Here is an 11528-nt window from a genome sequence, read left to right on the forward strand (position 1 = left end):
ACATTCTCTCCACAATCACTCTTCCATTCCTGTCCCCACAATCACTCTTCCATTCCTGTCCCCAAAACTTGACCCACAAAGATGTGTTTTGGAATTGCATTGGAATCTGGTCAGGAATCTCACTGTCAAGGGACAAAGCTCTGAACAAAAGACGTGAAACTGTCAGGAGAATAGTTAACTCCTTTCAAATTACCGAGGTTTCTAGGTGCATTTCTCTCCAGTCGCCTGTGTAGTTCTGTCTTTTGTACTAGTCTCATGCTAATGTCCAGCCCTTTCACTCCTGAGTCCACTGGCTGTTCTATCTGCTCCAGGCTCTGGCATCTCTTTTGCTTTACCCTTTCCCAGCCCACCTGTGGCTCTCAGTTTTTCCCTAGACATGAAACTGTTCAGGGCTTCTCTAATCAGTTGGGAAAAGAGCAGATTTGCTCACATGGTCACCCAACAGCGAAACCAGTGAGGAACTACACAGCTACCAGTTGTCAAACCTGTAAGTTACGGCATTGAAGCAACAACAGAAAACTGAAATTGTTTTGGATATATCCATCATAACTGTAAGGACTAGAATTATTATACAATACTCCTCAAAAGGAGTTGATGCTCTTTATGCAGGAAACTGACTAACTGTTATGTAGGGATAAAAGATTTGCTTGGTTCAAGTTTTGCTTGGATGAGTAATTTTCTTCTTTGTGTTTTTTTCTCTTTATAGTGGCCTTGCTCCCTCTACTATTAAAGTGGCTTCTTCCGGTTGTGAGAAATAAGTTCCGGTCCAAATGAAACAGGCTCAGGCAGAATCCTCTGTGAAGCACATTTTTATTCATGTTCTTGTAAGAGTGGGTGACCTAGCAAGTAGGCACACTTGCAGTTCTTGAAACGCACCTTTTTATTCCCTAATCCCGGCCGAATTTTTCCCTCCCCTGTTTCCCATTGGTTGGGTACTCCAGGGTTCACAGTCTCTCCGAGGCACCTAAAATTCTTCCCAGATGTCTTGCCTCTGTTTACTTCTCTTTATGCTACACCTAAAGGGATTATCTGACTAGTTTATTTCTTTCCCTTTTGGTAAAAAAATTGCTCAATGTCATTAGCCCTGGTTAAATGTTTGACTACCCTTCTAGACACTAATCCAGTATGAATCAGTTTGTCCTTTTGTCTGTGTGATAAGAGATGTTCTACAAGCTTTTGCTGGAGCCTCTTTGTCTTAGTCATTCCCTTGTCTTGTCACCTCTGATGGAAACGGCTTTTCTCCTCTGCAAAAGCAATACCTGCCTTTCTTACACGGTTACTCAAAAGTAATGTCCCATTTGCTAGAGGGGTTGTGGGTTTCCACTATACCATTCTCCTTCTTGCTGAGGATTACCACCATGCATTGGTGGTAATCTTACTTACTTACTTACTTACTTACTAGTCACTTGCTGGTTTAACAGTAGAGTGGTAAAAGTGGCTCCCTAGAAGAGGAAAACCGAATGTTTGTAGGGTTTTATTTCACGCTCAAGATGACCGCTTCATGATGGGGTTGCACACGCATCTCTGGCCAGGCACGCGTGTGCGGACACGCTCCTCAACTCCCTTCACGCACCTTCAGGGAAACCTCCTGCCACCAACATATGGCATGTATGGAAGTAAAACAAATTATGTCTGCCTGTGAGCCTAACCGTGACCGCAGTGAAGCTCATGAAGGGCTGCTGCTCAGCCTCCCTGAATTCCCGGTCTCTGCTTTTAGTGAACAACGTTCTTTCATATATTTTTTGCAGAGCCGCGGAGCAGCCAGTGGTTGTGGAACTGCGCACGGCAGAGCTGGGAGTGGTGCCTGGCCTTGGCGCCTCTGGTCAGAAGGCCGAGAGGAGGGCGGCCAGGGCTCCCCCGCGGCCGGTGGCCGGGCCGGGCGGTGTGGGGCGTCCCACCTACCCTCCCCGGGGCCTGCGGGAGAGGAGCCGCCATGGCGGCCGGCGACCAGGGACCGGCGCGGGCGGCCGTCACCGTGGCAACGCGCGTGAGGTAGGCGGTGTTGCCTAGCAACCGGGGCCCCGGGCACGAGGAGCCTCTAGAGAGTTCGGAAGGCGGCCGTTGGGAGGGGGGAGGGGTAGGGAGCTGTGGTGGGGGAGGGGACGACGAGGGAACCTGCCGTTAAAACGCGCATGAAAGCGGCCAAATGGAGGCTCGAAGGGCGGGCTGAGGCGGGAGCGGCGCAGGAAGGTGCTGGGATGGCGCCGCGGGGCCTGGCGCCGGCCGTCCCTGGGGACGTATCCCCACAGCAGCCGCTCGTCCTGCCAATCTGTGGTGTGGTCGCCTCGTCCTTCCGACCGGGGAGCACTGCCGAGGCAAGCCGGAGAGCGTGTGGTGATGTGAAAGGGCGGTACAGAACGGCCCTGCCCCACTTTTGGTTTTCTTGGTGTCGGCGGAGATCAGAAAGAGCTCACTGAGCCTATCACTCTCATGCAGCCGAGTTGCCTTCCAAAGTCATGTCACCGCGTCAGTGCTTTTCTTTTTTTCAGTAGCATTAGTAATGCCGAGAGGTGAAACCACAGTTCCTTAAAACAATGTGTTTACAGAGACTTGCTGAGATCCAGACCTTGCATCCCAACAAAAGAGACCGCAAGTGAGAGAGGTCCAGAGGAAGCTGATGGAGACAACCAGATGTCTATATAATGACAGTTTATTTTCTTTGTTTTTCTGTGCTAGATGTTAGGAAAATTTGCAGCTGGCTCGTGCAAAATGAGGAGAGAGGCAGGACACAAAGTATGGACTACAACGGTAAATAATTATTCATGCATATGAGGTGTCCCAACCAAACTGAGGCACCCCAAATGTGGGTTTTACGCAAAGCTCTTGTACCCTTCAAGTGTTCAGCTACAACACAATTTGAGTACTCACTAGCACAACACTACTGATTACTAATCATAGTAAAACTTTGCAAAGCAGCTATAGTTCTGCAGCATTCTGACTGCTTGTCTATTGACCCAGACGTTAGCCTTGTGATAGTTACTTATCTATGATGCCAGATGATGCTGTGAGGGTTTCAAAGATGTGTCAGAGGGGCTAGGATGCTGGCGTTATCTTGGCCGTCCAGGGGTATCTTTATTCTTCATGGACAGTTCTAAGTTTCCAAGAAGCAAATTTCTTATTTCCAGGGCTGGGTTGTCCTCCTGGTCCTTGCAATGAGATGATGTCCATTAGTTTGTTTTTCTTAAGCACGTACAATCACAAAGTCTCTGGTAAAATACCACTACCTTATTACGTTGCAGTGTATAATAGAATCATAGATTCAAAGAATGGTTAGAGTTGGAAGGGACCTTAAAGATCATCCAGTTCTAAGCCCCTGCCATGGGCAGGTTGCGCAAAGCCCCATCCAGCCTGGCCTTGAATGCTTCCAGGGATGGGGCAGCCATAAATTCCCTGGGCAACCTGTGCCAGTGTCTCACCACTCTCAGAGTGAAGTAATGTGAACTAGTATTTCACTAATGTGAGCTAATAGATACTAACAGAGTTAATATACTTTCATCTTATAAAGACTGCTTGATATAATAGTTAGGGAAGGGAATTTCTGTAACATAGACAACAGGTCAGAATGAGAAGATGTAATACAGAGTTCTAGTGATGGCTTCTACATTGACTGATTCCTCAGAAAAGACATTTAGTGGTTATGATAGACACAAATCTTCACTGAGTATGAATTAACAGTTAAAAAGTAGAAAAATACAAGAAGACATACAAAATTGGAAGAAAAACGACACTATCATTAGCCTATATGTATCTCTATATTATATTCTGTCATATGAAACAGTTTTCAGGTGTGATACTTCCATCTCAAACTGGTACACCATTACAGAAATTTGAGTTCAGAGATGTCTGAAAACATTGATTAGAACAAAAACGAAAAATGGAGAATCTTTTGTTTAGAAAGTAATAAGTGATAACAGCTACGAAAAATACGGAGTGGCACAGAGATTTTGTGCTGACTTTACATTTGTCCTTTCAAAAAACACGTCAAGGGCATGTTGTGAAAACTGAATGACATGCACTAAATTATAGCAGTCATGAAGCCAAACGGGGTTGTAGTCTCCGTATTAGAACTGCCTGGTGCAGCTCATGCTCCATCTTACATAAAAGAAATTGCTCCATTATCACACTTTCCTGTCATCACTGCAGCTTCACTAGGACCTGAATTATTAAACATATGCAATTTGTATATTACATAATAGAAACCAGATCTACAAGTTCATAAGATATATCAAAAATGTGTCTACTTTCAATCTTCTTGAGTTCAGTTCTACTCCAGGCATTAAACTTGCCTCTCTGTTGTATCCACGAGAGAAGACAATTTGGAGCTTTTTCAGTTACTATCAAACTGCACAACGGGAAAGAATTTTCTAATTGCTAATTTTCTAATTGCTTTGTTAAAATCCCTTCTTGGCAATCTGAATTCCTGGCACTAGATCTATTCTACAGGTCTTCTGTTTAGCATTTTAGAATTGTCATCTTAGTATAAACTGTCCTACTAATTGTGAAGTGAGTATGTTAAGGACCAGCTGATGAGGAGCCACATTAGAAGCAAGTACCTAGGCAGACTCACTGCCATAGTGCCCCCTCATTGCCCAATACTTTTGCTGCAAAAAAGCAGAAACTATCCCAAATTCTTCAGACACCAGAATTTTACAGTAAAGTACAAATCACTGTGGTTATAAGTTCTTTTTATGATTCATAAGCACACTTTATAGCATTTCTGAAGTGTAGAATTTTATTCCTACTTTCTAGTTGACGTGATGAACTTCCCCGGCTTTCTGTCTCCTTGTTTATCACTACCATCAGAAACAGTTGGTCAAATTATGGTCTGCTGCATTAGAAAAGAGTGTATGCTATTTTTTGTAAGATATATGGAAGAGAATAATTCTGTAAAGAAACCAACGCTCACCTTGAGTTTAAACAAAACACTTCTAATATCAAGCACAGAACATCAACATTTTCATAGTCAACTGTGCTATTGAAAGCACCATATTGTATTTCATATATTCAACTTTTGCATGTGCCTTCTTTCACTATTTAACAGTGCTAAACATTTAAATGAAGGTGTGGGTTTCCCGTGCCCCACACTTTACCGTGTGTACTGATATGCTGATCTGTTAATATATAATTCTGATTTTGTAACTGATGTCTGTTAAATGAGAAGCTGCTGCCCGAGCATTCACACACCATTCAAGGAGTTGCACACAGGCCATCCGAGTCTTGTAACTGCTCATACCAGGGTCCCTACATAGCGGGTGACCCCAGTGAGCCGACGGGTGCCCCTTTCGACTCCTCACACGCACTTACTCTTGGGTGCTCTCCCTCCTCCTTCAGGCTTGACCATAGGTTTTCCATAGCAGTTTCAGGTGTCAGATTTCATAAAAGGAAATAATTTAACTGAAAGGTACAGCAGCACGGTCAGCCTGGGCTGGGTGCCTCCAGAGAGGGACGTTGAACAAAGCAATCCCTGGGAAATTATAACTTTGCGATCTATACACCCGCCCCTCACGCACTCTTCACACGCTGTTCATGCGTCTTTTAGTCCAGTGGTGATTTTTGGTCTGTGGTCTTCTAACACCGTACCGGATTCTTTCTCTGTGTCCAGGCAGTCAGGCCGTTGACTGCTCTGATCTTGTTGATTTGCAGTCTCTGCTGGTGGTTGTAGCCTCCTTATCTTCTGGTTTATGCTTCTTGTGCACCTGCACTCGCTGGCAGAACATGGGGAACTGAAAAGTCTCAGACTTAGGGAAAACACTACCAAAACATCAACATTTTTCTTATACTAGAAGACTAAACACAGCACTATACCAGCTGCTAGCAAAATTACAAAGAAAATTAACTCTATTGCAGCCTAAAGGCTTCAGCAAATGTAGCTACTCATGCTAAGTGAAACTAAACAAACAGCATAAATCACACCATATTAAAACCCTAAGTAATTTACTCTAATTAAAACTTACTTATTTAAGCTAAACAACTAATATCTTTCAACAATGTCATAAGCTTCAGGGTAGTGAGAAAGCAGGTCTGTAGATCTTGACACCATCATCTGACATTTGCACTAACAATAAAACATTTCAGGAATAAACAGGCTATGGATCCCCGATTCAGGACGCTTCAGGCTTACTCCAGGCTTAGTCAACTGGTTTTTGTCTCATTTTACATCACCCGTAGCTCATGCACTGGTGGTGCAGTGCTGCTGCCTCCCCTCACTCTGGCACCCAAGATCATGCTTATCAGCTCTGCGTGGCATGCGGTGAATGAGGAGTGGGAAAGAGCCTGGCACGACAGGCCGTGTCCATGGCACATGTCTCCCAGTGCACTCTTCTTCCCAAAGGCACATTTCCTGGCTGCAGCCTGTGATATGACTATCATGGGGAACTTGGCATGGGACAAATGTGTCACGATCTTCTCCTTTGAACCACAGGGTTTACTGCAGCTGGTCTTTAGATGCTGAGAAGGCTGTGCTTGAGGAAAACAGTCACCTGCTGGGGGGGTTTCAACTCTAGCTGCCATGCTGTGCGCTAAGACAATTCCAATGATGTTCTAATTCCTGAGCATCCTGGGCTGGGTGGATTTAATTTAGGAATTAAAAGCTATTTTTGCTATTCGGCTGCAAAATTAATGGGTCATTTCTTAGGGACACATAACGAAGGTAACCACCTTTCTTTCATGTAAAAAGCAGCAGTCCTCCCTGTTTATACTAGTAAATGATTTCATTGTATTTTTTGGAAGTGCAAAGGTGTTGGGCCCAATTTTGTGGCCAAACACCAGTATAGAGAGCTTCCTTATTTTATCTTTCAGTTTTAGTTTCAAGATGGAACGTGACTTGCATGCATCTTCAGTAAAGTGACAGATTAAAATAATAAATAGTAGAATTATACTGATTAAAAGGAAGATCCAAAGGGAAAAACATCCTATTACAGTATCTTATAAAGATGTGTTACAACAAGTGTTGGATTTACTGTAAATCTCTTCAGAAAAAATAGAGTTAGTATTTAATAATTCTCAACTCTGCAATTGAAGGAAAAGGCTAATTTTCTGTAATTTTTGTTCTGCCAAGCATATTTCATATATATGAGTTTTTTAGTTGCTCACAGATTCTTCTTCTTAATTATTAAAAAAAAACAGGAAAGGCACTAGTGTGGGAGAGAAAGTGGAAACTTTCAGAAAGTGAATTAAGTTTCAAGCTTTTTTATGCAATGGTTGCACTTAAATGTTCTGTTTTGAAAGAGTACAGGCTTGATATTTGGTTAAAATTCATAATACAATGACTGTAATTACACTGAAATTATAGCATAGTTACACCAGTAATTTTTTATCCTACAATTACCACAAATTCATGTAACCACAAAGAGCATGGCTGGGAATAATTATAGTGGAAACACAATGGTTCATGTGAACACAATGTACATCTGAGCTGCATATACATATATACATACATATATAGAGATGTGATTGTGTGTCTGTCTATACATATATGTAGAATTCAGATGCAGAATGCACGCACATGTGTTGCGTAGAATTTGAGTAACTGGAATGCCTGTATAGTTAGTTCATGTTTGTATTGGCATAAACTAAATCATTAAAAAGCATGACCTTACTGTAACTCTGTGTCAACTGGACTGAAACTACACTGTAATTAATCTCTGTGTGATTATGTTGATATCCCATATGCTTGAAACACAAAACATTTTAACTCTCTATTGCAAATCATTTTAAAAGTTGACGCAGTGACTTCATTCTAAACTCAGTTACTTGCAATTGTTTATAAATGGTCATGTGTTGAAATGCCACATTTTAAAAAAAAAATAGTCATTAAAATATTCAAGTGTGATGAAATGATTCCAAACTTGGTTTTGATGCTTTTGTAATTCAAAAATAGGTAAGATGTAGAATTCTAGGTTTGTAATATTAGTTTTCTGTAAGAAATACTGAGAAGCCACTACAGTTTGAAGCTATTAGAAAGACTAAGAAATTAAATATTCCACATTATTATTGGCATTTTTCACATTATCTTTCACAAGAAATTGTTGAAAATACTTAAGTTTTTACAGTGCACTAATGCTTTCACTATAGAGTGTAAAGAATGCTTATAATCTAAAGAGCAAGAAGCATGTGAAGGAGAAAAAAGACAAAGGCAGAGAAAAATAGTAGCGGTAATCTTTTTGGTTTCATGATTTCTGTCTTGGTTTTTCAGTTTCGGGGTGTGGCTTTGTCTCTGTGCTTTACATGGCAGAAAACCGGAAGGAGCTGGTTGCAGGAAACACAAGGAGGATGGGAGGCTGTGAAGGACCACTGGAGGCAGGAAGTGCAATGTTGATGAAAGAAGGAACTGAGAGCCATACGGGAATCAGTCCATTAGGCAGGGTCAGGAGAGTTTAGAACAGAGAGTACTGTGCAATGACATCATCAGTGAGCCCACTGAAATGACTTCTGTGACTATGCCAACGCCAAACACTGGTGGAGTCCTTACAGGAAAATGTTTATCCTTCCCCTTAGATCATATAAACACTGAGTGACGGTGGGAGGAAGATGACTGCATGGAAACTGTGTCACTGAATGATGAGGTGTGAAGTGATGATTTTTTTTTTCCTACAGCAAGGCTAAACTACAGCTGAAAATAGAACGCAATGAAAAGGACTTGTTTGCCAATGTCCCTGCAATTCTGCTTCTGTATATTTGGTAATTAAAGTAGAAATGTGTGGCTAAGTCAAGATATGCATTTACCATTCAGGATGCCTTTGCAACATCATCTCTGTTGTGAAATCCCACTGGTCATGATAGATCAGTTTTAACAGCATGTTTGTCTTAACTTCTCTCTTCAGAGGCAAGAAAGCTAATGCAACTTTGCGCACTACGTACTCTCCTGCATTATATTATTGCATCTGTATGTGGAGGGTTCTATATTCAAATCCCTTCCACAGCTGCATGCCTGCATAGCAGTATGGCAAGGTATTATTAAATACTTGGAATGAGGCTCCCATTAGTGACTTTTCAAGAAGACTCCCTTTGTAAGCTACCAAGCTTAGTCAGTCAATTAACTTCTATGCCTATGTTCTATTGTGCTCACCTTAATCTGCATGCAATAAAGTCAGCCTAATATACCTATGAAAACATGTATCTTTGAAGTACTTCAACCAACTAAGGCTTAGCGAAATTTATGACTATTATACCACTATATATATATATTCATCCATTAACAGAGTTGTATGTTCCTAAGTGAACCTTCAGTAAGTACCTTACATTCACGTGGTAATAATTATTGTATGGGTGGATCTGTTTTATGATGGCATAAATACGTAATGCTACTGGTATGAACAGTGTAGACAACTGAGGAGTGTTACAACAAATGTGTAACAACTCATTTCCTCCACAGACCAATGATTACAGTGCATAACTTCTAACGCAGGAAAACTGTCATTCTGAAATGGAACCATGTCTGAGGTGGAACGGTGCAGGGCAATCACATGATCACTCCCTCTTTTAAAGTACTTCAAGGTTCGTTTTTTATCAAACTTATTAAAATGAAGAGCCCAGGAAAAAAGATCTAGTCTTTTTACTGAAGCAAATGGGTTTTCCTTGGCAGTCTCCTGTATAGGCATGCTAGCTGGTGAGAACTGATTAACCTGAAACCCAACATAAGATCCTTAAATATGAACAGCTGACTTTTATAAATATCCAACAGCAAGAGGCAGAGAAGAGGGAAAATGGAACGCAAAGACAAATTGCGCTGTGTTAGTCCTGGGATATCCTACCAGTTGATTACTGGATATAACATTTGCCTTCTGATCTTAAGATGACAAGATGTTTTTAGTTTTGAGACTACCATACTACAGACAACAAAAAGCCTAAGTGCTTAGGAGGTGAGATCTGTTTAAGAACCTAGAAATATAGTGACACTGTCTGTATGTGTACATGAATCCAAGTCACTTTTTCTATAAATATTTTTTGGGGGCAAGCCAGCAGCTTCATCTTGATACTACAAATGTAGTTTGTCTATCTCCTTCCAAAGAGGTGCTTTGCAAGAATTGATTTTTTTTCCCATGAAAAAAAAAAAAAGAAGATACGTTGAAATCATTGAATATACATGACAGAAAAAAAAAAAAACCCAAACCAAAAACCAAACCCAATTCTGGAAGGCAGTGGTAGTAACAATGCTCAGGATCTAACATCAATGGACTCCTCATAAATTAACATGGCTAACAAAGGAAAGACTTGGAAGACATTTAAAAACAAAACAATGAGCCAAAATGAAAGTACAATAATTCACATTAGATCCCACTTATTCTTTATAAAGAAAACCAAAGGAAAACTGATGACTCACATAGTTTCACGAAATGGTTGTATAGCCATTACCAGATTGTATCAAGAGGAGAAGGAATGACCTCACTACATCTGAAGACCAACACAGTAACCTTCCTGCTGGTTTCTTGCTTCCCACAGCAGCACTGACAAATATATCCAAGAAGCTGGCACTGAGTCATCTCACCTGTTTCAGTGCTGCACATATGAGAGCCCCGCAGGAAACAGGGTCACATTGAATCCATGTATGTTTCAGATAAGCTATTCTGCTGGATATTGCTTTCATCTGGCATTCCTCCGCACCTGGATCAGTTTCTCTGTTTACTTGTGTACAGCTTTCTTCTGTCCTCAAATCATCTTGACCTGATGTCACCTTCCTGTTCTAAACGCAAGTGCACCATGCAGTATAAGTGTTTGCAGTTACAACTTGTTTGCAAGTATTTGCAGAAAAGGGTACAGACCTCCTTAGGAGTGGCCATGCTTTTCTCTCCTTCTGTGCTTCAGTATAGCCCTGTCAGGATGCCCTGGACACATCCCTGTTCTCTTGAGAAAGGATCACATCCAATCCTAGCTGAGTAGCTTCTGAAATACCAAGACCTGCAAACAGTTGGCAGCACCAACACTGGAGGAAGGGTATTTATGGGGCATGGACTGGGGCCACTAGAAAGCAAAGGGTCACTGGCAGGACCGCAATAAAGGAAAGTGCAACACCAGCACTTCTGTTAATGCTGTTGACGTGATCACTCATATCACGTGGAACAAATTCAATATTAACCGCAAAGGCCATCAGCAAACCCCAGCAGAGGTTCTATAAAGTTTGAAGTTGGCATCACAAAGTATCCAAACAAACTCAGCCCCTAATGAGGTGGCTCCTGTCAATGCGTGGCCCAGAAGTAGAGATCCAGATGCTACGGATACTCCTGCAAACCCGATGAAGAGCCATCCTGGAATTGGTACACAGACCTCATCTAGCACTTCTTCCTGTGTTGACTTTACAGAGAGAGCTAAGCTGCCTCATACCTCGTAGTTTTTGAGTGCTGTCACACTTGTAAGAAAAATTTCAGTACTGTTTTTGCACAGGAACAACTAGCCAGTCTGCAATGAAGTGGCCAGGGAATGATTAACAACACAAAGGCTTATCAGGAGACATGCAAGAATGCTCATCCCTTAGACAAAGGAGAAACACCACCCACCCCACCCCCCATCCCTGGAGACATTCAAGGCCAGGC

At 41.9% G+C, this 11528-nt stretch overlaps 1 long non-coding RNA gene across 1 annotated transcript; it reads right to left on the reverse strand.

The window, feature by feature from the left end:
* Positions 1-3326: 3326 nt before the first annotated feature.
* Positions 3327-11200, reverse strand: LOC128908638 (uncharacterized). Its single transcript, XR_008466036.1, has 3 exons — positions 10761-11200; positions 10322-10681; positions 3327-5723 (listed from the first exon to the last, which is right to left on the reverse strand). It is a non-coding gene; the product is annotated as an uncharacterized LOC128908638 (long non-coding RNA).
* Between the last annotated feature and the right edge of the window lie 328 nt (positions 11201-11528).

This window comes from Rissa tridactyla, chromosome 1 (genome assembly GCF_028500815.1).
Source record: "Rissa tridactyla isolate bRisTri1 chromosome 1, bRisTri1.patW.cur.20221130, whole genome shotgun sequence".
NCBI classification, from domain to species: domain Eukaryota; kingdom Metazoa; phylum Chordata; class Aves; order Charadriiformes; family Laridae; genus Rissa; species Rissa tridactyla.